The sequence below is a fragment of the Ranitomeya imitator genome, chromosome 6 (genome assembly GCF_032444005.1).
Source record: "Ranitomeya imitator isolate aRanImi1 chromosome 6, aRanImi1.pri, whole genome shotgun sequence".
NCBI lineage: Eukaryota > Metazoa > Chordata > Amphibia > Anura > Dendrobatidae > Ranitomeya > Ranitomeya imitator.
The window spans coordinates 318,494,052-318,521,031 of NC_091287.1; positions in this window are offsets into that span (position 1 = coordinate 318,494,052).

Below are 26,980 nucleotides of genomic sequence, written 5' to 3' on the forward strand. Positions count from 1 at the left end.
GCCCCGTTTCTCATTCCTGGCTCCAGCCATATGTTCTCGCATCCTGCCCTCATGAGTATCCATTCTACCCCATATGATCTCCACATCCTGCCCCACCAGCCTCCATCGTATCCGTCCTGCCCCATGATCCAATCCTGCCCCGTGTCTCCAATCATGCCCCGTATCTACATTCTGCCCATGCCTCAAGTCCTGCCCCCAGTGTGTCCAGCATATTACCCCCATGTTGTCCAGCAATCTGCCCCAGTGTGTCCAGCATATTACCCCCATGTTGTCCAGCAATCTGCCCCAGTGTGTCCAACATATTACCCCCAGTGTGTCCAGCAATCTGCCCCAGTATGTCCAGCACTGCCCCCAGTGTGTCCAGCAATCTGCCCCAGTGTCCAGCCTTTCCCCAGTGTGTCCAGCAGTCTGCCCCAGTGTGTCCAGCATATTACCCCCAGTGTCCAGCATTGCCCCAGTGTGTCCAGCATATTACCCCCAGTGTGTCCAGCAATCTGCCCCAGTGTTCAGCAATGCCCCAGTGTGTCCAGAAGTCTGCCCCAGGGTCTCCAGCATTGCCTCAATGTGTCCAGAAATCTGCCCCAGGGTCTCCAGTATTGCCCCAGTGTGTCCAGCAATCTGCCCCATGGTCTCCTGTATTGCCCCAGTGTGTCCAGCATTCTGCCCCATGGTCTCCAGTATTGCCCCGGTGTATCCAGCAATCTGCCCCATGGTCTCCTGTATTGCCCCAGTGTGTCCAGCATTCTGCCCCATGGTCTCCAGTATTGCCCCGGTGTGTCCAGCAATCTGCCCCATGGTCTCCAGTATTGCCCCAGTATGTCCAGAAGTCTGCCCAGGGTCTCCAGCATTGCCTCAATGTGTCCTGAAATCTGCCCCATGGTCTCCAGTATTCAGTGTGTCCAGCAATCTGCCCCATAGTCTCCTGTATTGCCCCAGTGTGTCCAGCATTCTGCCCCATGGTCTCCAGTATTTCCCCAGTGTGTCCAGCATTCTGCCCCATGGTCTCCAGTATTGCCCCAGTGTGTCCAGCAATCTGCCCCATGGTCTCCTGTATTGCCCCAGTGTGTCCAGCATTCTGCCACATTGTCTCCTGTATTGCCCCAGTGTGTCCAGCAATCTGCCCCATGGTCTCCTGTATTGCCCCAGTGTGTCCAGCATTCTGCCACATGGTCTCCTGTATTGCCCCAGTGTGTCCAGCATTCTGCCCCATGGTCTCCAGTATTGCCCCAGTGTGTCCAGCAATCTGCCCCATGGTCTCCTGTATTGCCCCAGTGTGTCCAGCATTCTGCCACATGGTCTCCTGTATTGCCCCAGTGTGTCCAGCAATCTGCCCCATGGTCTCCAGTATTGCCCCAGTGTGTCCAGCAATCTGCCCCATAGTCTCCTGTATTGCCCCAGTGTGTCCAGCAATCTGCCCCATGGTCTCATGTATTGCCCCAGTGTGTCCAGCAATCTGCCCCATGGTCTCATGTATTGCCCCAGTGTGTCCAGCAATCTGCCCCATGGTCTCCTGTATTGCCCCAGTGTGTCCAGCAATCTGCCCCATGGTCTCCTGTATTGCCCCAGTGTGTCCAGCAATCTGCCCCATAGTCTCCTGTACTGCCCCAGTGTGTCCAGCATTCTGCCCCATGGTCTCCAGTACTGCCCCAGTGTGTCCAGCAATCTGCCCCATGGTCTCCTGTACTGCCCCAGTGTGTCCAGCAATCTGCCCCATGGTCTCCAGTATTGCCCCAGTGTGTCCAGCAATCTGCCCCATAGTCTCCTGTACTGCCCCAGTGTGTCCAGCATTCTGCCCCATGGTCTCCAGTATTGCCCCAGTGTGTCCAGCAATCTGCCCCATGGTCTCCAGTACTGCCCCAGTGTGTCCAGCAATCTGCCCCATGGTCTCCTGTATTGCCCCAGTGTGTCCAGCAATCTGCCCCATAGTCTCCTGTACTGCCCCAGTGTGTCCAGCATTCTGCCCCATGGTCTCCAGTACTGCCCCAGTGTGTCCAGCATTCTGCCCCATGGTCTCCAGTACTGCCCCAGTGTGTCCAGCAATCTGCCCCATGGTCTCCAGTATTGCCCCAGTGTGTCCAGCATTGCCCCAGCCCCAGACAGTCAGACATAAAGAAAAAAAAAAAAAAGTAAAATCCTCACCTCTCCCGTTCCTAGCGCAGGTCCGGTGCAGTCAGCGTCTCTCCGGCTCTGCGACGCTCAGGACAGAGAGGCAGAGCGGCGCGCACAGTAGTGACGTCATCGCGCCCTCTGCTCTGAGACGTCGCAGAGTCAGAGGACGCTGTAGCTGCCGGCGCCGCAGGAACCAGGAGAGGTGAGTATAGAGCGGGGGGCGGGGTCCGGTGGTGGTGGGAGCTGGCCCTGGTCGTGGCGGCGGACGGCGCCGCCCGAAGATTTAAAGGGGCGTCTTTTTTTTTTTTTTTTTTCTTCTGCAGCGCCGGCCGCCCCCTGCATTGTGCCGCCCGGGGCGGACCGCCCCCCCGCACCCCCCTTCCTACGCCACTGCGTAGTGTATTACACTACACAATGTAAGTGGCAGAACGTGGCTGGAAGATATATGACAAACTAACAGAACTGACGTAGATCCACTTAGTGCCAATTTCAGTCTCCCTTTTTTTGGGGGGGAGACTGCAACAAAACTCAGTCCCAGTGTATTACACTACACAATGTAAGTGGTAGAACGTGGCTGGAAGATATATAAAAAAAATACAAGGGCTGTAGTACAATTTCAATCTCCCTACAATGATCTCAGGACAAGTATGGCAGCAATAAAAAGGACTGCTGCACACAAAAGTGTGGACAAAGAAACAAGAGAACTGTGCAGAAAGGAGCAACAGGATTTTTGCTTTTAAAAAAGCAGTTGGTTTGCACAGCGGCGTACAAACAGCAATGCAGCTATCAGGGAGCCTTTTAGGGCAGCCTAATAAGCTACAGAGCTAATGCACAAAAATAAAACTCCACTGTCCCTGCATAGGAAAGGTGGTATTGGACAGTGGAAATCGCTACAGCACAAGCAGTTTCGGGGTTAATCTTCCCTCCCTAACTATATCCCTTCTTCTGATGCAGCTGCAGCAACCTCTCCCTATGCTAATATCAGCAGAAGTAAGATGGCGGCTGGCGTGCACGCCCCTTTATAGCCCCTGTGATGCCGCAGAAAGCAAGCCAATCAAGCTGCCCACACTCTGCGTCCTCCTTCATCTGATGAGAAATGGCGCTGAAAACATCATATGAAACGCGACTTTGGTGCGCTGATCACCGACCTCATGGCCGATCCCACACTAGGATCGGGTCGGATTTCACGAAACCCGACTTTGCCGAAAGTCGGCGATTTTTGAATTTGTCCGATCCGTTTCGCTCAACCCTTGTGAAGTCCGGTGTAGAGGATCCAGAGGCCCCTCATTGAAAGGGGGGTACTGTCACAATCCAATTTTGGATGCGTGGCAGCTCTGGTTCCACTATGTTTTGAATGTAGCTTTTTTCCTTTCAGGACCAGCGGGGGTTAATGTTAGTTTCCCTTGCTGAAAGCCTGCTGTGAATGCAGATTTGCTAGGTCAGCTGGAGGGGGTGTTGACCACTCCCACCATCCTATAAATGGTCATCTAGTGCATCAGCTGACTGCTGGTGATTGAGTTATTCTATAGAGACTAGCCATGCATTTGCAGCTCTCTGGTGTCAGCTACTTCTGGAGTTTGGAGTCCTGTTTCTGTGTCATCTGCGGTGTGGAGCTGTCTGTCTCAGGTGTGTCACTGTCCCCTGTGTGGTGAGGCTAGCACCCTTGTCAAGCAGTGCACTAGCCAGGGCAGTGCTAGGTGACAGCGAGAGACGAGGTTCCTCACGGCAGTGGGGGGGAAGGACCTACTTACGGTGTTAGGGGAGTTCAGGGACAGGCTCAAGTTTGAGCAGGAGGTGTCCATCATTTTTTCTCTATCGGAAGAGCCTTCCTCTCCCCTATGCCATCCTGTTGTATGCTTGTTGTGCCATCCGCTGACTGACTCCCCATTGTGTTGTTATATTTTGAGACAGTAGGCCTCTGATACCGGCAGTCCTCTACTGTCTTTGAGTCAACTACCTGTGTTACTATCCTTACATTTTTCTGACATTAGTAATCTATGAAACTGATATGGGAGCCACCTGACTATGGCTGAGCATCAGTTATCACTTATATAGCGCCAATTATTCAACATTCGCTTTTCAGACATATACAGACATTACTGGCACTGTCATCATTGGGACTCACATTCTAAATTTACTATCTGTATGTCTTTGGAGTATGGGTAGAAAAATAATTACTGGGAGTAAACCCTTACAATTACGGGTAGAACATACAAACTTTTTGCAGATGCTGTCCTTGGTGGGGTTGTAACACAGGACTACAGCGCTGCAAGACTGCCAATGTTTTTGCGTTGACAACTGAACGTTTCTCTGATTGGAAGGCTATCACTGAGATTAACAAACAAGAGGATAAAGAAGGAGCACTGATCCAATGTATAACAAATATTTCAACAACACATTTTATTGATAAATATAATACATATCATATAACAAATACAAAAAATATGGATACTTGACAGATAGGATAGTACATAGACCAATAGGTGCACGAAACACAGCTGTCACCATGTAAATGAGAGGAGGATAATAGTATATTCTCAGAAAAAGATCTATAAGTGGCAGTATCTAAAAACAAGCCAAAAACCCTTCTCCCGATCATCATCGTTTTCATCTATCCAATCGGAAGAATCATGTGGCGAGCATTTTTTAGGACAACGGATTGGGGGAGGAGAGGAAAACAATGTTGGACATCAACCCCACAAATCCGTCACACCATTCCCTCCTATGCGCACACGGAATTTCTCAAAGAAACGAAAAACACGCAAAGTATGAAGGTAATAAATTTATCTAATATCACACTTTCCTCTGCACAATTGTTTGTACTTGAAAAGGGGTTAACTTTTGCTCCTACAGCAAAATTTGACTATTTCACTATTGTGAAGGATTTGGAACTTTTTGCACGCAAGCTGTCTTTTAAAAAATATTTCCTCAATAAATCAAGGAATGATGTTCCAACTGATATAGAACAACAGGCTTTGGCTGATCTTGAAGCCTTACTCGATGAACAGACAGCTTTGGATGATTCCCGGTTTCCTACCTATCTGCATGGCCGTTCACAACATTTCCCCCCTATGGGGTTATGCACCAATATTGACATCTTTTTGAAACTTGTTAAAAGAGATATGTCTCTACTAGGGTTGAGCGAAACGGGTCGAAATTGTTCAAAAGTCGCCGACTTTTGGCAAGGTCGGGTTTCATGAAACCCGACCGGACCACAGTGGGGGGTCGGCCATGAAGTCGGCGATCTTTTGAATCTGGAATCGGAATTCCGATCCCGATTCCCGATATGTTTAAGATATCCGGAATTGGTATCGGAATTCAGATTAAAGTGTAAAATATAGAATTAAAATAAAAAATATTGCAATACTTACCCTCTGACGCGCCCTGGTACTAACCGGCAGCCTTCCTCCTTCGAATCCGCGCTTCTAGGACCTTGCCGTGATGTCGCGGTGACGTCGCGGCTTGTGATTGGCCGCGCGGCCGCCCATGTGACCGCTCGCGCGGCCAATCACAAGCCGCGACGTCACCCGCGACGTCACCGAAGGTCCTGGAAGGGCTGATTCTTAGGAAGGAAGGCTGTCGGAAGGAAGCAGGGCGCTTCCGAGGGTGAGTATATTCCTATTAGGTATATACTCACCCTCGGAAGCGCCCTGCTTCCTTCCGACAGCCTTCCTTCCTAAGAATCAGCCCTTCCAGGACCTTCGGTGACGTCGCGGGTGACGTCGCGGCTTGTGATTGACCGCGCGAGCGGTCACATGGGCGGCCGCGCGGCCAATCACAAGCCGCGACGTCACCGCGACGTCACGGCAAGGTCCTAGAAGCGCGGATTCGAAGGAGGAAGGCTGCCGGTTAGTACCAGGGCGCGTCAGAGGGTAAGTATTGCAATATTTTTTATTTTAATTCTATATTTTACACTTAAATATGGATCCCAGGGCCTGAAGGAGAGTTTCCGCTCCTTCAGACCCTGGGAACCATGGAAACCCAATGCACTGCATTGGGTTTCGAGTTTCGGCCGACCCCGACTTTTTTATAGGATCGGCCGATTTCACTCGACCCGACTTTTCCAAAAGTCGGGTTTCGTGAAACCCGACCCGATCCTATAAAAGTGAAGGTCGCTCAACCCTAGTCTCTACTTCCAGAAAATCTGACTAAGGCACAAAATCAAGCAATTAAAGAACTTAAAAATATGAAAAATATTGTGATTAAGCCGGCTGATAAGGGGGGATATGTTGTATTATGGCCTGCAGATATGTACGAACGGGAAGCATTCCGACAACTCAATATGGCACATTGTTACAAAAAACTAGCTAATAATCCGTTGAATGTTTTCAAGTTTGAACTAGATGCGCTATTACAACAAGATGTGGATTCAGGTGTAATATCTGCAAAAATGATGGAGGGACTTAAAACTACCTTTCTAATAATCCCCACGTTGTATTTGACTCCGAAAGTTCACAAAAACATGAGTATCCCACCAGGTCGACCGATAGTGGCGGGTGTAGGAAGTTTGACAGAAAACATTTGCAGGTTTATAGATTTTTATCTACAACAATGTGTAGAAACTTTGCCTTCGTTCGTCAAGGACACCACTGACGTTTTGAAAAGACTTTCACAGGTGCAATTGGAGCATGATATGTTCCTTGTAGTATGCGATGTTGAGGCTTTGTACACGTCGATATGTCACGACCACAGGATCAAGGCGTCAAGATTTTTTCTGGAGATGACTAATTTAGATTCAAATTTGATTGAATTCATCCTTACTTTATTGCATTTTTCCCTCACTCATAATTTCTTTGTATTCAAGGACCGCTATTTCCTACAGCTCCAGGGAACTGCGATGGGGGCGACTTGTGCGCCCTCATACGCAAACCTTTTCCTGGGGCTGTGGGAGAGGGAAGTGGTCCAAAACCTTGAGGGTATTGACGCCGTGGTCTCGTGGTCTAGATATATCGACGACATTTTATTTATTTGGCAAAGTTCAGAAATTTCACTAAATTCTTTTCTTAACAGACTTAACGCAAATTCCTACAATATTCATTTGACATGGCAATACAGCAGAGAAAGGGTGGAATTTCTGGACATCAGTGTGAACAAAGGCTTGGATGGATATCTTTCTACTGATGTCTATCGAAAGGTAACTGCAACTAATACCCTTCTGCACGCGTCCTCATCCCACCACCCGCAGGTTTTTAAATCTATACCTACCAGTCAATTTCTGCGTATGAAACGCATATGCTCTGATGAAAGCGGGTTTGAAAACCAAGCAAAAATTCTTACGGCCAATTTAAAAAACAGGGGGTATAACCATAAAGTTATAAGGGCTGGCTATCGAAGAGCTAAATTTTCATCTAGAGAACATTTACTATCTTGTTCTAAAAGACAGACATCAAGGGATACACAACCTGTGAGGCTCATAACAGGGTTCAACTCGCAATGGCAACAGATCATGCAGGTTCTGCGTAGACATTGGGCTGTATTGAGAGCTGATGACGATTTGGCTAGCTGTATTCCAAAACACCCTTCTCTTACGTGGTGCAGATCTAAAAACTTGAAGGACATTTTAACTAAAAGCCATTATGTCGCGCCACAAATTTTGAATTTCTCTAATCGGGTAGGCCCCAAGTGGGGGTCATTCCAATGCGGTGATTGTTCAGCCTGCAGATTCATGGAAAGGGCATTTTCGTTTAGTAATAGTGATAACAGCCGCAGTTTCACTATTACACATAACATAAATTGTAAAATGGAAAATGTCATTTATTATGCGTACTGCCCATGTGGGTTAATTTATATTGGCATGACCACCCGCCAATTACGAGTAAGAATCCAAGAGCATGTGAGAGACATTAAAAATGGGGCATCAGTTGAGGAAATTGAATTTTTGAAGACCATTCCTAAACATTTTAGAAAATGCCCCCACAGTAATCCAAATTTGTTAAAGGTAAAGGGAATTGATCGGGTACAGCTTGGTATGAGAGGTGGGAATTATAAAAAGGAATTACTTAAAAAGGAAAGTAAATGGATGGTTGTCTTGGACACGATTGCCCCAAAGGGGTTAAATGAATATTTAAGCTTCAAACCCTTCTTATAGTAGCGCTAATTTTATGTTATTGTTGTTATTGTTGTTTTTATTCATTCTCTTTTTTATTGTTTGTCTGAATCCTTATGTATAGCCTTCTCTAACTATTGTTGGGGTTCTCTCATTTTAGAGCTTTAGTTACCTTTGGTAATGATTCAACTTCTTTGACATTATTTGGGTTTTCCCGGATACCTGTTAACATCTTTACAAGCACTTTATCCAACAACGCATGATGATTATGAAGATACTATATTCGTCTATATTGTACAATTATGTCAGTTAGCATTGTTGTTATTTATTCTTCAAACAGTCCATATGACACTTATGCACTTTATTTTAGTATCATCACTTGTAGTAGTGTAGCAATTTGATGTATCATAATTGTATACATTATTTATATTTATTGAGTATATTCACTTGCTTATTCATTAATTGTTTTTCAGCGTATATTATAGTCTTTACAGTATTCTTCAAGTCGCGGCCCTTTTTCATTTTTGCGTTTTCGTTTTTCACTTCCCTCCTTCCCTGAGCCATAACTTTTTTACTTTTCTGTCAATATGGTCATGTGAGGGCTTATTTTTTGCGGGACAAGTTGTACTTTTGAACGACACCATTGGTTTTACCATGTCTTTTACTAGAAAACGGGAAAAAAAATTCCAAGTGCGGTGAAATTGCAAAAAAAGTGCAATCCCACACTTGTTTTTTGTTTGGCTTTTTTTCTAGGTTTACTAAATGCTAAAACTAACCTGCCATTATGATTCTCCAGGTCAGTACGAGTTCATAGACACCTAACATGTCTAGTTTATCTTTTATCCAAGTGGTGAAAAAAAATTCCAAACTTTGCTTAAAAAAAAAAAAAGTGCCATTTTCCGATACCCGTAGCGTCTCCATTTTTCGTGATCTGGGGTCGGGTGAGGGCTTATTTTTTGCGTGCCGAGCTGATGTTTTTAATGATACCATTTTTGTGCAGATACGTTCTTTTGATCGCCCATTATTACATTTTAATGCAATGTCGCGGCGACCAAAAAAACGTAATTCTGGCGTTTCGGATTTTTTTCTCACTACGCCGTTTAGCGATCAGGTTAATGCTTTTTTTTAGTTGATATATCGGGCGATTCTGAACGCGGCGATACCAAATATGTGTATGTTTGATTTTTTTTTATTGTTTTATTTAGGATGGGGCAAAAGGGGAGTGATTTAAACTTTTATATTTTTTATATTTTTTTCCATATTTTTAAAAACATTTTTTTTTACTTGTGCCATGCTTCAATAGCCTCTATGGGAGCCTAGAAGCTGGCATAGCCTGATCGGCTCTGCTACATAGCAGCGATCATCAGATCGCTGCTATGTAGCTGAAATGCAGGTGTGCTGTGAGCGCCGACCACAGGGGGGCGCTCACAGCAGGCCTGCATCAGTAACCATAGAGGTCTCAAGGACCTCAATGGTTACCTTCCTGATGCATCGCCGACCCCCGATCATGTGACAGGGGTCGGCGATGACGTCATTTCTGGCCGCCCGGCCGGATGCGGTGGTTAAATGCCGCTGTCTGTGTTTGACAGCGGCATTTAACAGGTTAATAGCGGCGGGTGAATAGCGATTTCACCCGCCGCTATTGCGCGCACATGTCAGCTGTACAAAACAGCTGACATGTCGCGACTTTGATGCGGGCTCACCGCCGGAGCCCACATCAAAGGGGGATTCACGGCATGCGCAGTACATGTACGGCGCATGTCGTGAAAGGGTTAAATGTAGCAATAATTACCACACATCACTTTTGGCACTTTGTTCGATTATACTGTATGTATGTATTTATTGATATATGTTAGTGTATGATTTATTATGTTTATTGTATTATGAATTCATTCACTGTATATAGGGCCTGTTTTGACTTACTGATATTATATATATATATATATATATATATATATATATATATATATATATATATATATATATGTTTATATTTCTATTGGCTGTTAATCATGTAGTTGTGCAGCATATATTATATGTATATGTTATGTATATGTACTATATGTATTAATTATATATATGTAGTTTTTGTATCTTTTATATTATATATATATATATTTTGTAATAGTTATGATTGATTTTTGTACTGTATTAACCATTGTTATAACTCTAGAGGCCACTGAATATATAGACTGGTTAAGGTTGTCGATAATAAGGTTATTAACCTGTAGCATGGTTGCATTCATTGCCATGTCCCTAGCGGCCGTTTAACATAAGGCTATTTACCTGAGTGATATAGGGTTACTTACCTGGTAATTAAGATGCTTATTGGCACTTTCATTGTTCAATTTCTAGTGGCCACTGTATATTTATACATGTAGTTATGGTTGAGTACTAAAGGGTTAATCACTTGGTAACTGATGTGCTTGTTGGTGCATGTGCTGTTCAGTAGAGGCTGCGTGGGCCTTTATTACTAAGTCTGCCGTCATGTTTTGGTGTGAGTCAGGTGAGTGTATCACGCAGCTATTCTCTTGGCAATGTGTGCGCATACCTGCGCATGCGCTGTGGCGCCATGGTTGGACGGCGCTCTGTATATGCAGCTCGTTGTCTAGGAGACGGGCGGGTCATGTGACCCTGCTACGTCACCGGATACTGGGCGCATTGAGCGACGCGCTCTCCATGGCACTGCATCATGGAGGTTATGCGCCATCAAGCATGATGCCAATTACTTCATTAGGTATGTGCTATATATGGGGGCTCATTTCTTGCTATTTTACCTCCCGACGAAGCTGTAGCAGACAGCGAAACGCGCTTTGAGGTGGTTTGTGCACGCACACCTCTGGAACCATGTCTACAGGTATGGTTTAATTATAGTGGTTATCTTTTGCATTGAGGCTGGCCAATTAACGGTTTATAGAGTGTCATACTTGTGTTACATGGTGACAGCCATATATGCAGCCCGCTGTACCTTAGGTATTATTATATTTGGTGGATAGCAGGTTAGGTTTATCATTTGGAGCGTTGGGTTGATATTTATTGATATTTTATCTTGATATACTTACATCACCCATGCTCCATAGGGAGTCATTATTATTATATACTACTATCCTCCTCTCATTTACATGGTGACAGCTGTGTTTCGTGCACCTATTGGTCTATGTACTATCCTATCTGTCAAGTATCCATATTTTTTGTATTTGTTATATGATATGTATTATATTTATCAATAAAATGTATTGTTGAAATATTTTTTATACATTGGATCAGTGCTCCTTCTTTATCCTCTTGTTGTTTGTTGCTCACATAATTTGAAGGGATCCCAAATATATGAGTGAGGAAATCTATTGGTGTTATCACTGAGATTAAAACTGTGTCCCTCATTGCTGTGTTGGGGAAAACCACTGTCAAGATTGTCTTCCAGCATGTTTTGATACTGAAGCATAGGCATGTCTCTTTCCAAGGGGGAAAGCAACTGGCAAAATTTACAATTGTATTGTAAAAAAAACACACTGGCAACTCAGTAGTCAGCACTATTTGGAATCATAACTATACGGGTAACAAACATGTTGCAGAAAGTGCTGCAAGATGGCGCTCATGGGTCAGTCTCTTTTATGAGGTCCAACTCCACAGTGTGTTGTGTTGTGAATTCTGTGATCAAGCTCCCTCCTGTGGTCACGAGTGGTACTGCGGCTTCTGAGTTTCCTTCCTCAGGTGATGTGGTGAAGTCGTTAGGTGCTGCTCTATTTAACTCCACCTAGTGCTTTGATCCTGGCCTCCAGTCAATGTTCTAGTATTGGTCTTGCTTCCTCCTGGATCGTTCCTGTGGCCTGTCTGCTCAGCATAAGCTAAGTTCTGCTTGTGTTACTTTTGTTGCTATATTTTCTGTCCAGCTTGCGTTTTTGGTTTTTCTTGCTTGCTGGAAGCTCTGAGACGCAGAGGGAGCACCTCCGTACCGTTAGTCGGTGCGGAGGGTCTTTTTGCCCCTCTGCGTGGTTGTTTGTAGGTTTTTGTGTTGACCGCAAAGCTATCTTTCCTATCCTCGGTCTATTCAGTAAGTCGGGCCTCACTTTGCTAAATCTATTTCATCTCTGTGTTTGTATTTTCATCTTAACTCACAGTCATTATATGTGGGGGGCTGCCTTTTCCTTTGGGGAATTTCTCTGAGGCAAGGTAGGCTTATTTTTCTATCTTCAGGCTAGCTAGTTTCTCAGGCTGTGCCGAGTTGCATAGGGAGCGTTAGGCGCAATCCACGGCTACCTCTAGTGTGGTTTGATAGGTTTAGGAATTGCGGTCAGCAGAGTTCCCACGTCTCAGAGCTCATCCTATGTTTTGTGGTTTTTGTCAGGTCACTTGTGTGCTCTGAACTTCAAGGTCCATTGTGGTTCTGAATTACCTATTCATAACAGTACTGGAGGCCCAAAGTACTATGCTTCTCAATAGAGGGAAAAAAGAAGTTCTGAGACCATTTTTTTTTCTTTGCACTGTGTTTTGCCTTTTTTTTTCCCTAGACATTTGGGTGGTTCAGGACACAGGTGTGGTGATGGACATTAATGGTCTGTCTTCATGTGTGGATCTTCTCACTGCAAGAGTACAAAATATTCAAGACTTTGTGGCTCAGAATTCTATGTTAGAACCAAGAATTCCTATTCCTGATTTGTTTTCTGGAGATAGAGCTAAATTTCTGAGTTTCAAAAATAATTGCAAACTGTTTCTGGCGTTGAAACCTCGCTCCTCTGGTGACCCAGGTCAACAAGTTAAGATCATTATTTCTTTATTATGTGGCGACGCTCAAGACTGGGCATTTTCCCTTGCGCCAGGAGATCCTGCATTATGTAATATTGATGCGTTTTTTCTGGCGCTCGGATTACTGTACGATGAACCTAATTCAGTGGATCAGGCAGAGAAAATCTTGCTGGCTCTGTGTCAGGGTCAGGATGAGATAGAGATTTATTGTCAGAAGTTTAGAAAGTGGTCTGTGCTCACTCAATGGAATGAATGTGCTTTGGCAGCAATCTTCAGAAATGGTCTCTCTGAAGCCCTTAAGGATGTCATGGTGGGATTTCCTATGCCTGCTGGTCTGAATGAGTCTATGTCTTTGGCCATTCAGATCGGTCAACGCTTGCGTGAGCGTAAATCTGTGCACCATTTGGCGGTATTATCTGAGCATAAACCTGAGCCTATGCAGTGCGATAGGACTTTGACCAGAGCTGAAAGGCAAGAACACAGATGTCAAAATGGGCTGTGTTTCTACTGTGGTGATTCCACTCATGCTATCTCCGATTGTCCTAAGCGCACTAAGCGGTTCGCTAAGTCTGCCACCATTGGTACGGTACAGTCGAAATTTCTTTTGTCCGTTACTTTGATCTGCTCTTTGTCTTCCTATTCTGTCATGGCATTTGTGGATTCAGGCGCTGCCCTGAATTTGATGGACTTGGAGTTTGCTAGGCGCTGTGGGTTTGTCTTGGAGCCCTTGCAGTGTCTTATTCCATTCAGAGGAATTGATGCTACGCCCTTGGCCAAGAATAAGCCTCAGTATTGGACCCAGCTGACCATGTGCATGGCTCCTACGCACCAGGAGGATATTCGCTTTCTGGTGTTGCAAAATCTGCATGATGTGGTCGTGTTGGGGTTGCCATGGCTACAAGTCCATAACCCAGTATTAGATTGGAAATCAATGTCTGTGTCCAGTTGGGGTTGTCAGGGGGTACATGGTGATGTTCCATTTCTGTCTATCTCATCATCCACCCCTTCTGAGGTCCCAGAGTTCTTGTCTGATTACCGGGATGTATTCGATGAACCCAAGTCCAATGCCCTACCTCCGCATAGGGATTGTGATTGTGCTATCGAGTTGATTCCTGGTAGTAAGTTTCCTAAGGGTCGACTGTTTAATTTATCTGTACCTGAGCACGCCGCTATGCGGAGTTATGTAAAAGAATCCTTGGAGAAGGGTCATATTCGGCCGTCGTCATCGCCATTGGGAGCAGGGTTCTTTTTTGTGGCCAAGAAGGATGGTTCGTTGAGACCTTCTATTGATTACCGCCTTCTAAATAAAATCACAGTCAAATTTCAGTACCCCTTGCCGCTGCTGTCTGATTTGTTTGCTTGGATTAAGCGGGCTAGTTGGTTCACCAAGATAGATCTTCGTGGTGCATATAATCTTGTGCGCATTAAACGGGGCGATGAATGGAAAACTGCATTTAATACGCCCGAGGGCCATTTTGAGTACCTAGTTATGCCATTCGGACTTGCCAATGCTCCATCAGTATTTCAGTCCTTTATGCATGACATCTTCCGAGAGTACCTGGATAAATTCCGAATTGTATACTTGGATGATATTTTGGTCTTCTCGGATGATTGGGAGTCTCATGTGAAGCAGGTCAGAATGGTGTTCCAGGTCCTGCGTGCTAATTCTTTGTTTGTGAAGGGATCAAAGTGTCTCTTTGGTGTTCAGAAGGTTTCATTTTTGGGGTTCATTTTTTCCCCTTCTACCATCGAGATGGACCCTGTTAAGGTCCAGGCCATTTATGATTGGACTCAGCCGACATCTCTGAAGAGTCTGCAAAAGTTCCTTGGCTTTGCTAATTTTTATCGTCGCTTCATCTGTAATTTTTCTAGTATTTCTAAACCATTGACTGATTTGACCAAGAAGGGTGCTGATGTGGTCAATTGGTCTTCTGCTGCTGTGTAAGCTTTTCAAGAGTTAAAGCATCGTTTTTCTTCTGCCCCTGTGTTGTGTCAACCAGATGTTTCGCTTCCGTTCCAGGTTGAGGTTGATGCTTCTGAAATTGGAGCGGGGGCTGTTTTGTCGCAAAGAGGTGCTGATTGCTCGGTGATGAAGCCATGCGCCTTCTTTTCCAGGAAGTTTTCGCCTGCTGAGCGAAATTATGATGTTGGCAATCGAGAGTTGCTGGCCATGAAGTGGGCATTCGAGGAGTGGCGTCATTGGCTTGAAGGAGCTAAGCATCGCGTGGTGGTCTTGACTGATCACAAGAACTTGACTTATCTCGAGTCTGCCAAACGGTTGTCCCAGGAGAAGGCTCAACGTTTCGCTAATCGCAGATGCTGTGTGGGTCCCCGACTTCGTGTTGGGGATTTGGTTTGGTTGTCATCTCGTTATATTCCTATGAAGGTTTCCTCTCCTAAGTTTAAGCCTCGTTTCATTGGTCCGTATAGGATTTCTGAGGTTCTTAATCCTGTGTCTTTTCGTTTGACCCTTCCAGATTCTTTTTCCATCCATGACGTATTCCATAGGTCATTGTTGCGGAGATACGTGGCGCCTGTGGTTCCATCTGTTGATCCTCCTGCCCCGGTTTTGGTGGAGGGGGAGTTGGAGTATATAGTGGAGAAGATTTTGGATTCTCGTGTTTCGAGATGGAAACTCCAGTATCTGGTTAAGTGGAAGGGTTATGGTCAGGAAGATAATTCCTGGGTCTTTGCCTCTGATGTCCATGCTGCCGATCTTGTTCGTGCCTTTCATATGGCTCATCCTGGTCGGCCTGGGGGCTCTGGTGAGGGTTCGGTGACCCCTCCTCAAGGGGGGGGTACTGTTGTGAATTCTGTGATCAAGCTCCCTCCTGTGGTCACGAGTGGTACTGCGGCTTCTGAGTTTCCTTCCTCAGGTGATGTGGTGAAGTCGTTAGGTGCTGCTCTATTTAACTCCACCTAGTGCTTTGATCCTGGCCTCCAGTCAATGTTCTAGTATTGGTCTTGCTTCCTCCTGGATCGTTCCTGTGGCCTGTCTGCTCAGCATAAGCTAAGTTCTGCTTGTGTTACTTTTGTTGCTATATTTTCTGTCCAGCTTGCGTTTTTTGTTTTGCTTGCTTGATGGAAGCTCTGAGACGCAGAGGGAGCACCTCCGTACCGTTAGTCGGTGCGGAGGGTCTTTTTGCCCCTCTGCGTGGTTGTTTGTAGGTTTTTGTGTTGACCACAAAGCTATCTTTCCTATCCTCGGTCTATTCAGTAAGTCGGGCCTCACTTTGCTAAATCTATTTCATCTCTTTGTTTGTATTTTCATCTTAACTCACAGTCATTATATGTGGGGGGCTGCCTTTTCCTTTGGGGAATTTCTCTGAGGCAAGGTAGGCTTATTTTTCTATCTTCAGGCTAGCTAGTTTCTCAGGCTGTGCCGAGTTGCATAGGGAGCGTTAGGCGCAATCCACGGCTACCTCTAGTGTGGTTTGATAGGTTTAGGAATTGCGGTCAGCAGAGTTCCCACATCTCAGAGCTCGTCCTATGTTTTGTGGTTTTTGTCAAGTCACTTGTGTGCTCTGAACTTCAAGGTCCATTGTGGTTCTGAATTACCTATTCATAACAGTGTTGGTGGTGGTATAACACTCAAGCTTTCTTCCTCCATCCCCTCCTGACAACCACAGACAACATAGAGGGATACATTATCATCTTCATCTCCTATCTATTGCGCGTCCATCACCTAGCTGTTTAATAGTTTAGTTCTCCAATCCCTGTTGTCTAATAGTTTAGTTATCCATCTTATGGTGTGTAGTGGTTTATTTCTCCATCCCCAAGCAACCTGCAAGCCTTGGGGATTGCAAGACTTGTGGAGCAGCCCCTTTCCCGACTGCCCCTACAGCCACCAAAGTCACCCAGTGCTCAGTCATCTAGTTGTAATTCCCCTGTCCATGCTTTCTCATCCAGGTGTTATTGTTGAAATGCACCCTGGCAGACATAGAATTTTTCAGGGAACGGGTGATGTTGTCTGCCATTTGTTGCTGTAGTGCAGGCAAATCTTTCTTAGAGAAGTAATGGTGACTGGACAACTGGTATTGGGGGGACTGCGACGGCCATCAGCTTTCGGAAACTGTCTGTATCCATAAACCGGAAAGATTGCATTTCCATGGCCAACAGATATGAATAATAACACCAAAACTTTTTCTCCACTCATGGTTAGTGCTTTGGTGAAGCCATTTATTGTCAATCTACTGTGTTTTCTCTTTTTAAATCATAATGACAACCGGAAAGATCTAAATGACCCTGATCAAAAGTTTACATACCCCATTTCTCAATACCGTGTATTGCCTTCCTAACATCAGTGACAGCTTGAAGTCTTTTGTGGTAGCTATGGATGAGGTTCTTTATTTTCTCAAATGGTAAAGCTGCCCACTCTTCTTGGCAAAAAGTCTCCAATTACTGTAAATTCCTGTGCTGTCTAGCATGAACTGTGTGCTTGAGATTTCTCCAGAGAGTGGTTCAAAGATATTGAGGTCAGGAGACTGAGATGGCCACTCTAGAACCTTCACTTTGTTCTGCTGTAGCCAATGACAGGTCTACTTGACTTTGTGTTTTTTATCGTTGTCATGTTGGAACATCCAAGTACATCCCATGCGCAGCTTCTGGGCTTATGAGTGTAAATTTGCCTCCAGTATTTGCTGAAAACGTGCTGCATTCATTTTTCCTTCAACCTTGACCAAGTTTCCTGTGCCTTTTGTAGCTCACACATCCCCAAAACATCAGAGATCCACCTTTGCGCTTTACAGTAGAAATGGTGTTCCTTTCATCATAGGTCATGTTGACCAATCTCCAAATGAAACGTTTATGGTTGTGGCCAAAAATTTCAATTTTGGTCTCATTACTCCAAATTACCTTGTTCCACATGTTTTGAGGCTTGTATCTGTGCTGTTTTGTATATTGTAGGCGAGATACTTCGTGGCATTTGCGCTGTAATGGCTTTCTTCAGGCGACTCGACCATGCAGCCCATTTTTCTTCAAATACCTCCTTATTATGCATCTTGAAACTGCGAAACCGCTAGTTTTCAGAGAGTCCTGTATTTTAGCTGATGTTATTTGTATTTTCTGCTTTGCATCCCGAACAATCTTCCTGGCAGTTGTGGATGACATTTTTGTTGGTCTACCTGACCATGGTTTTGTTTTTACAGAGCCCCTCATTTTCCATTTGTTAATCACAGTTTGAATGCTGCTGACTGGCATTATCAATTTCTTGGATATCTTTGTGCATACCTTTCCAGTTTTATACAATTCAACAACCTTTTCTCGTAGATCTGTTGACAATTCTTTTGCTTTCCCCATGACTCACAATCCAGAAATGTCAGTGGCTGGATGAAAGATGCAAGAGTCTGTCTGGATTCCAAAAATTCACCCAGCTTTTATGCACACTGATTACAAGCAAACAGGTCACCGGTGAGGATGTTAATTTTAGTAGCAATTCAAACCCATTTGTGTCAACTTCTGGGCATGTTATCAGGCCAAAATCACCAGGGTATGTAAACTTTTGATCAGGGTCATTTGGATGTTTTGTGTTGTTATTATGATTTTAAAAAGAGGAAGCACAGTAGTTTGACAATAAATGGCTTCACCCAATCACTAACCATGAGTGGAGAAAAAGTTTTTGGTGTTGTCATTCATAATCTCTGAAAAAAGGCCAAGAAAGCAAATATTCTGCCGGGGTATGTAAACTTTTGAGCACAACTGTATATAGTCATACAATTAATATTAGTATTTAGTTTTAAATAAAGATTTATAACACCAATTAGTGTTATTGCTATGATTTTATGTCTAAACCACACCCAAGGAAAATATAATTTAAGGGTGTGATAATATTGCCTTGTACTGAAGTGCCACATTTGAGTACCTGAATCTGTAAAAAGGTTACTTAATATATTACAACAGCAATTTACCAGACATCAATTTTTCTTCAAATAGTTAGTGTTTTCTAGAATTAAACCACTTTCATCAACATTTCCAATCTACTATATTTTTACATACATACTACAGATAAGCGGATCTTTTGAGATTTGAATTCACCAGCATTGCCTAATATTCCCCTTAAATTTAATTCACATCAAGTATATTTGTGCAATCTAAGTACTGGAAAGCTTGTATTTCCCCTGCTATTTTGAGGTCTAATCACAAATTTTCAATTATGTTCAGATTAAGGGGACTGTGGGGGCATTTGTAAAACCTCCTGCTTTTTGGACCTCCACCCTTTTCATTTTCAGAGTGCAAGGCAGCTACTTTGAAGAACCTATGGCTCCTGTTTTAAGGCACAAGATTAGAGAAGACGTTGACTTTTTTTTAATAAAGCTGGGAAATTTGTATAACCTGGTCGCTCCTAACAATAATAGAGAACAAGCCATAACCTAAACGGGCTAATTAAGATAGGAAACTTTGGTCAAAGTTATCTGAGCACACAAATCTCCAAAGGTGACTAAACTCTTGCATCAGCTCATTTTCCTTTTTGTAATTTTAAAAATGTAAAAAATGACATTTTTTTGCCTAAAATACAAATGAAATGTGCCATCTTTAACTTTAGGCCTTTTCGAGATCATTTCATCTTCTACTTGTTTAACTGTTCACAATAAGAGTGATTTTTTTTACCAGGGGTGCCCAAACTGTTACATGCCGCTGTACAACCCTATTTGGAAACAATACAATACTAAACCATTTACTGCATCCATCACAACACCACGGTTTTGCAGAAGATGAGTTGGGTTTAAGATTTGCCCTCCTGCATCCCAAACCTTTCACCAATGGAAAACAGTTGCCACATGGACTGTTGAGCAGCTGGAATACTATATCATCCAAGAATAGGACAACATTCCTCTCCCAAAACACCAGCATTTCGTCTCTTCTCTTCCCAGATGCTTACTAACTGTTAAAAAAGAAGTGAAGATGCCACATAAGTCACTGTCCCTACGTTTCGTAGATGTGCTAACACCATCAATTTCTAAATGAGTTAATTTTTTCAAATGAAATGGACGTGTCTAACTTTCAACTTCTGAGTCCTATGTCCTGTAGTGAATAAAATATAGTAATTAGAGATTTACAAATCATGGCTCGCTTTTTTTTTTTACATTCTACACCGGATCCTAACTTTTTTTAAAATTGGGGTTGTACATGAATTGCATAGATTTATAGCATGAAATTTTTGTGCACATTTTTGAACTTTAGAACCTGGTAACCTAATTTTTTTCTACAACTATTGAAAAAAAAGATCAAACAGATTCATTTCATAAAGGAAACATGAACGCTTTATCACCCTCAAGAGACTAGTAAAACAATTTAATTAACAGGATGCAACTTTTCAACTTGCACACACTTTCAAAGGCAACTGTTTCTGGTGTCATTATTGTTTTCCCTGTGTCCTAATTGTTGCTTCCTCTGCTACTTTCCAGACCATTAGCTGCTGAAATACAACATTCCATGTTTGTTTATTTTTTCTATAGATGTCATATTTTAATTGCCACAAAATCTGGACCACTGTTCTTCTATTTCATCACCAGATAAGAAAAAGAGAGGCACGAGAAGAATATTATAGGTCTTCACAAACTTTACATTGTACAATGCTATGTTTCCTGTCATCTTGTCCTAGATTATGGACACTATTTTTTGTTAGACAGATTAATCTTTGTAAAATACATATACTAACACACTTTAATATTTTTTGTTAAAAAATGTTCCACTTCATATTATAAAAAGATAGAAATGTCAATGTCAGGAATTTAGATAAGAAGTATGTTCTAAATAAATAGAGCTGCTGTCTATGACATGTTCAGAATTCTTCTGGTGAAATGGCAAATCCTGAGAAAATGGATTAACATGTCACTTGGGTTATGGCAGTAATATGTTTTTAGAGCACATGAAGATTTTTCATTCATTTGGTTACTCATTTAATCAATGAAGTGTACCTACTAGTGTTGAGCATTCCGATACTGCAAATATCGGGTATTGGCCGATATTTGCTGTATCGGAATTCCGATACCGAGTTCCGATATTTTTGTGATATCGGAAATCGGAATCGGAAGTTCCTATAAGTTCCCAGTCATCTTCGGCGTGTGCGGTGCATATGGTTCCCAGGGTCTGGAGGAGAGGAGACTCTCCTTCAGGCCCTGGGATCCATATTCATGTAAAAAATAAAGAATAAAAATAAAAAATATGGATATACTCACCCTCCGACGAACCCTGGCTGTCACCACTGCGAGCGTCTGCCTCCGTTCCTAAGAATGCAGAGAGTGAAGGACCTTTGATGACGTCGCGGTCACGTGAGCGGTCAGGTGAGCGGTCACCTGACCGTGACATCATCGAAGGTCCTTCACTCTCTGCATTTTTAGGAACGGAGGCAGACGCTCGCAGCGGTGACAGCCAGGGCCCGTTCGATGGTGAGTATATCCATATTTTTTATTTTTATTCTTTATTTTTTACATGAATATGGATCCCAGGGCCTGAAGGAGAGTTTCCTCTCCTTCAGACCCTGGAAACCATCCAGGATCACTTCCGATATTTGTGTCCCATTGACTTGCATTGGTATCGGGTATCGGCGAAATCCGATATTTTTTGGATATCGGCCGATCCCATCTGATACCGATACTTTCAAATATCGGAAGGTATCGCTCAACACTAGTACCTATGCATTACCAAATTTTGGTCTCAATAGAAACTCTATGCACTTATGAAGGAGTTGAGAACTTCTGCATGCTAAGCAAAGCACATTTGTATAGCACAGTATATTGCTGAAGGAGTTTGTATATTCTTCCCGTGTTGGCGTGGGCTTCCTTTGAATACTCTGGTTTCTGCTAACACTCCAAAGACATACTGATTGTGAATCCCAATAGGGGTAGTGATGATGATCATGTATATATAGAGCTATGGAAATTAGTGGCTGTATATTAGTATAGTAAAATAAATACATTGCACAGTATATTGAGTGATCTGCAATTAATTTTAATTCCTACAATATATAGAAAAACTTGGTAAAGTATAATTACACTTTAAGCAAATTATTTAAATTCATGTCAAATTTACTAAAAATCATGGTTTCGCATGAATTTGAACATTTTGAGATTCAATTCGCAGTTCTCAAAATAAAAAAATGTGCTGTGCACATTTTGCCACACTGCTCCAACATCAAAGAGCATGCTAGTATAATTTTGCATTACCACGCAGGCTTCCTCATAATGCCCTGCAGCTATGAAATCTTATGGATTGTCATGCCTTCTACAGTGGTGGTCAGTATCATCACAGATCAGCAGTTCCCGGTGGAGCACAGTTTGGTACGCAGAGTAATTTCCATGTCCAGACTCATTGGGTAAGTCTATAACACCTGTACGTTAAACATCTGTCCCGGGTCTGTGCTCTGTTCCCTACACCAATATATTGGTCTTCGTGACATCTCCTGTCTACTTGTGGCTTTCAGTCCTTCAGTCTACCGTTTGCCTGAAGATTTCAGTAACTCTGCAAGCTGTCAGCATTCTTCAGGACATCTCCTGGCAGCCAGCTTCCAGTCATCCGGTTAACTGTCTGTGTCCTGTGTGCCTTACCCATCTGCTGCACCCACGTTTGTAGTTCTTGTGCTCCCCTGGACCTTGGGCTCAGAGAATCCACTTCACCTACTAAGCTCCTTTTTTAACATTGTAGAGTTTAAGCTCTTATGATGAGAAGGGTTCGCTCTCTCTTTTGTAGTGTACAAGCTCTTATGGTCAGCGAAGTCTTCTCTCTCTTCTGTAGAGTATAAACTGCTATGATTAGCCTCTCTTTATTTCGCTCTCTCCTGTAAAGTGCAATCTCTTGGGATCAGCAGGTTCCTCTCTCTCCTGTAAAGTGTAAGCTGTTATGGCCATCCGGGTTCTCTCTCTCTCTGTCTCTTTCGCTCTCTCCTGTAGAATGTAAGCTCTTATGATCAACAGAGGCCTCTTTCTTTTCTGTAGCGTATAATCTGTTATGATCATGTTTCTCTCTCTCTTTCCAATGTGTATTTTCCAAGCAATTCCGAGCTTTCCAGTGTTGAGATTCTTGCAAATTTAGTTGGGAGTCGGCAAATAAAATTTTCAAAAGATCTGCTCATCTCTAAAGCCAATACGTTTTATATGTAATTTCCAATGTACAAAACAATAAGACATTTCCATACCATGTGAAAGGTGCATGCATGTCATGCAAATCTGAGCATTTGCTAAAAGTCACTGACAGCTCCCAGCTTTCCTAGAAGCTCAATGTTACTCCCCAGCCGGGAACTGTTCAATCTACCCTAAGCAGTAGGATACTCAAATCAGAAAGTGTCACTGTACTCCTTATATGTTCAATAGCAGAAATTATTTTTATTGCAGTTCAGTGTGTACCAATATGACGTTTCGATGATTTCGCAGGAAGCACTCTCTTTTTTGTTAGCATATAGTGGACTAAAGAACACATTTAGTATTTCTGCCTTCTATGGAATCTCAGTGACCAAGCTACTCACTACCATTTTTGGGGACCAACATGCATAGATCTTTATTTATTTATTTATTTATTTATGCATTATCAGTCAAAGGTTTGGACACAACATGCAATGTTTTTTCTTGTTTTTGTTGGAATGTGGACATTGTAGATGTCAAACTGAAAGCAACAAAACAATGAAAGAACAAGTATGGAAACAAGGAGTAAAGATACACATGTGAAACAAACCATAATATACAGTACCCCTCTTTTACTCTAAAGACAGATTTGCGCCCATTGCCATGCAGAAAATTTGAAAAAAAAAACTTTGTGGTGGGCGTTGCCAAGATGAAAACAAGTATGAGAAGGTGTAGAAAACCCAAGAACATGTATTAAAAGACAGCAACAAATTTTTTAATAAGCTGATTATTTCCACAGGCTATCATACAAAAAAAGTATATAAAACAACTTTTAAAGGAGCTATGATTCAAGAAAATTACATGTCCCACTCACTGGTGAGTATCAAAACCCAGATACACAATAGAGCAACATACACATTTTGTTTTCAACAATATCTTTTCATTTAGTTTTAAGAAAATAACAACAAACAGTGTATACAATACTTCAGACTGACAAACATTGAAGTCTGCATAGGGATTAAAACTATAGAAAATAAAATACAACTTAAAATACAGGGCTGTATTCAACGGATTTCAAGGATTACAATCATTAATGACTACTATTAACCCCTTAGTGACGGAGCCAAATTTTTGAAATCTGACCAGTGTCACTTTATGTGGTAATAACTCTGGAATGCTTCAACAAATCCCAGTGATTTTGAGATTGTTTTTTCGTGACACATTATACTTTATGATAATGGTAAATTTAGGTTGATATGCTTTATGTTTATTTATAAAAAATATCAGAAATTTGAAAAAAATGTTAAAAAATTAGCAATTTTCAAACTTTGAATGATTATCCCTTTAATCCCGATAGTCATACCACAGCAAAACATTAATAAATAACATTTCCCACATGTCTGCTTTACATCAGCACCATTTGCAAAATGTTATTTTATTTTGTTAGCATTTTAGGAGGATTAAAAATGTAGCAACAATTTAAATTTTTTTCAAGGAAATTTACAAAATGTATTTTTTTAGGGACCTATCCATGTTTGAAGTGAATTTGGGAGTCCTATATATAGGGAAATCCCCACAAGTGATACCATTTTAAAAACAGCACCCCCTGACGTATTGAAAACTGCAGTCAGGTCATTTGTTAACCCTTCGGGTGATTTTCAGGAATTAATGCAAAGTGGCATGAGAAAAATGAAAATGTGTATTTTTATCACCTAAATGTCACTAACTTCGGAACAGGTTACTACAGCCGACAGACTCTAAGGCCACTATTTGGTCATGAATTTCCATGACAAACATCAGGACCATACAATCATGATCTGAGACCACCAATTGGGATAAAGAGGAAGCCCCCACAGTCTGTTAACCGTTTATAATGATGTAGTCACTATTGACAGCAGCATCTAAGGGGTTAAATAGATTTGGACGGTGCAAGCACTGATCATGGCTGATGCAGCAAGTTGTCAGCTATAGTGGACAGCTGACAGCTACTGGATTGTCACCTGTATGGGGATATAAGTCTCTTATATCTCAGGTCAGTTAAAAGGCGTATTGGCGGTCACTAAGGGGTTAAATTAGAACAATATTATCTGGATGATTCAACCAACTCTTCCAATTAACATTGAAAGCGTGTAATTTATTATTTTTGTGTACTATAATTATTTCAAAAGCACAAGTTTTATTTATCGATTGCATTATCTCTTTGTTGGCAGGAATTCCTTGAGACTTTTAATGTCTTGTGGTAGTGATTACTGGACAGCTCCAAAATATGTGGATTAAAGAACCTTTTTGGCCACAGTTACGCCAGCAGAGTTGAGTAGAAGAGGGGATCAGAGAGTGAAGCCTCATTGGGGTGTAATAAAATTTTACAACTATTTTCATATAGGACTCAAGATAAGAGGCACATTTGAAGGTGTGAGCTGCAAAAATTAGTGAGCTTGTCCATTCACTGCTCGAGAATGCCTTTTTAAATTCTTTTTCCCACGATAAAAAGGGAGTCGACTTTATAAAAACATTTATCATGTCTATTTATTTATATATGGGTTTTAGGTCCACTTTGAATGAAGCATTTGAAAGAGTCAATATTAATCCTGAGATAACCGTTCCCTCTGATATCAAAAAATATTGTAATGCCGTATTTTCAGATATTTATAGAACTCTTTATTGCAAATTTTGAAATGATTATGTAAAGAAGCAAAAGAGAGGAGAAAGGACCTTCATGCAAGTCATTCACTAGTACAACAGCTTATATTGTTCAATCTTTAATATTAAGATCTGGTATTAAGAGTTTTAAGATTTCCAATTGACTTATGGACACAACAGGGGCTGAGGCGTTAGAATCTTTTTATGTAATGCTTTCTAGATGGAGATGGATGACACCGTCAGAGGAAGAGCATCTATCTTTTTAGTTGGAGCAATCAAAGAATGACTAAATAGAGCTTTTAGATTTTTAGAGGCCGCACATCGTGATTCAATTTGAACCCAATTACAAGTTTTATTTCGATTCCACCATGCTCTGACTTGATCTAATTGGGTAGCTGTTATGGACCTGGTGGTTAGCAGCACCCGAAACGACCTGATGGTTAAACTAACACAGGATAAGCTCTGGGAAGTGGGAGCTCTGCTGACCGCAACCCCTAATCCTATCACACAACTAAAAATAGCCGTGGAGCGTACCTAACACGACCTAGACGCCTCTTCACAGCCTAAGAGCTACCTAGCCCTAAAGATAGAAAATAAAGCCTACCTTGCCTCAGAGAAATTCCCCAAAGGAAAAGGCAGCCCCCCACATATATTGACTGTGAGTTAAGATGAAAGTCACAAACACAGAAATGAAACAGGTTTCAGCAAAGAGAGGCCCGACTTACTAAACAGACTGAGGATAGGAAAGGTATCTTTGCGGTCAGCACAAAACCCTACAAAAAGACCACGCAGAGTGTGCAGAAAGACCTCCGCACCGACTCACGGTGTGGAGGTGCCACTCGGCATCCCAGAGCTTCCAGCTAGCAAAGCAAGGTCATGATAGCCAGCTGGACAAGAAAGCAATGAACAAGTAATTACTAGCAGGGACTTAGCTTCTGCTGGAGTAGACAGGTCACCAGAAAGATCCAAGAGCAAACTGAACCAGTACAAGAACATTGACAGCTGGCATGGAGTAACGATCTGAGTGGAGTTAAATAGAACAGCCAGCCAAAGAATAACCTACGTCACCTGTGGAAGGAACCTCAGAAGCAGCAGCTCCACTCACAGCCACCAGAGGGAGTCCATGGACAGAACTCGCCGAAGTACCATTCATGACCACAGGAGGGAGTTCGATAACAGAATTCACAACAGGTAGCTAGATAATAATCATGGATATTAGGGAGGTTGAGCCCTCCAAATTTCTTAGTACTTTTCATGAGGTGATTAGATAAGCAAGGTCTTTTGTTCCTCCACACAACAGTATTTAAGATTCTGTTTATCTGATAGAAAAAAGTTTTTGGGAGGGAGATTGGAACAGTGCGAAACAAGTATAATTTTGGTAATGAGA